The following is a 2,020-nucleotide window of genomic DNA, read 5'->3' on the forward strand; positions in this document are numbered from 1 at the left end:
TAAACAATTATTTTTACAAGGAAGATGTATATATATATGTGTGTGTGTGTGTGTGTGTGTGTGTGTGTGAGTGTATGCATAACATTTTGGCTTTGTGTGTGTGTATATTTGCTCCATTGGTTGTGAGATAAAATTACGGTTGAACACTTAGCGCTCTAGGAATCCATTAAGTGTCTTAATCCAACAGAGATTAACGTAATCTGCATGTCTACTTACTCTAGCAACTGACTGGTGGAAGAACGTGGGAGTTGGGGCCAGACTGTGAAACACGAGTGAAAGTCAAATAAAGCAAAACAAACAACAACGAATACACAAGCTATGTACTTATAATTATACATAGATACATAAGATACAAACATACATACTTACATACGTACACACATTCATACATACATACATACATACATACATACATACAAGCATGCATGCATGCATACATTCATACATACAAGCATGCATACATTCATACATGCATTCATACATTCATATATAGATTCATGCATGCATGCATACATAAATTCATTCATATATAGATACATATATGCATACATACATACATACATACATACATACATACATACATATGTATGTATATGCTTGTATACATACATACATACATACATGCATACAAATATGCATACATAGATACACATGTATGTACATGCTTGCATAGATACATACATGCATAAATACTAACATACATACATACATACATACACACATACATACATATATACATACATACGTATATGCGTGCATAAAAACATACATACATATACACATACATACATGCTTGCATACATACATACATACATACAAACATACGCACATGCATATATACTTGCATAAATACATACATGCATACATACATAGATACATACATACGTACATACATTCGTATACACATATACATATTTAAAGTAAATTGCAAAAAGGCATCGTTTTAGTACTACGAATGGCAACAAAAATAGAAACTGTGATAAGAACGGCCACATCTACACCGAAAACATCTCCCGGAGCAACAACTCGAAGTACATTTACTACTACGACATTAAAAAAAAGGAACACGCTGCAACCCCCCTCCAAAAAAACATTAAAAAAAAAAACGAAAAAAAAGAAAAGAAAACCTCTGACGCATCAATATTATTAATATTATTAATGTTTTAAGACTTTTTACGTACTGATTTTAAATGCCAGGTGTTTTGGTTACGCATTTGTCTGTATGTCTAATGCACCTATTACAGGGATTATTTCTGTCTTCAAGCTTTTCTGGGGTATACCTATACTACATTTTTCCTGTTGTCATTCCGTAGTGCTGGTACAGCTTCCAGTTTATATAAGTCCTAACTCTGTTGTGTCTGTGCATGTATTACTTCTTTGCTAGGATTGGGCAACCAGACAATATGATTTATTGTTTCTTTTCCACCACTACATAGTCTACATTTACTGATTGTATTTCTTTTCATTATACGCTTTTTGGAAATTTCTGGTGGGGAGACTTTGATCTTGTGCCATAATTAAAAAACCCTTCAGTCTCTGCTTTGAGACTCGAATTTCTCAACCAGTGTTGAGACTGCATTTTGTCTGTTTCTTTTCTGTTTAGCTTATCCAGTATTTGCTTTCCCTGCCATCGTTTTATCGTGGTATTTTGTAGTTCCAGATTTAGCTTAGATTTCAGAGTTGCTTTACAGCTTTTGATGTTTCTTCTTTTACTTCATAGCTGACCGGAATTATGATCTCTTCTTTGTATTTTTCAGCTTTTCAGCTTCCTTATTATTATTATTATTATTATTATTATTATTATTATTATTATTATTATTATTATTATTATTATTATTATTATTATTATTATTATTATCATCATCATTATTACCTTTGCACAGTTTCTAACGCTGGAGATGTACTACAGTGTCAGCTGTTCACTACCAGTGAACTAAGGTAACAATTATTATTATTATTATTATTGTTCAGTAGTTTTATTTTTATAAAGTGCTTTCACTTCACTACCGAGCGCAGCTCT

The sequence above is a fragment of the Octopus bimaculoides genome, chromosome 2, assembly GCF_001194135.2.
Source record: "Octopus bimaculoides isolate UCB-OBI-ISO-001 chromosome 2, ASM119413v2, whole genome shotgun sequence".
NCBI lineage: Eukaryota > Metazoa > Mollusca > Cephalopoda > Octopoda > Octopodidae > Octopus > Octopus bimaculoides.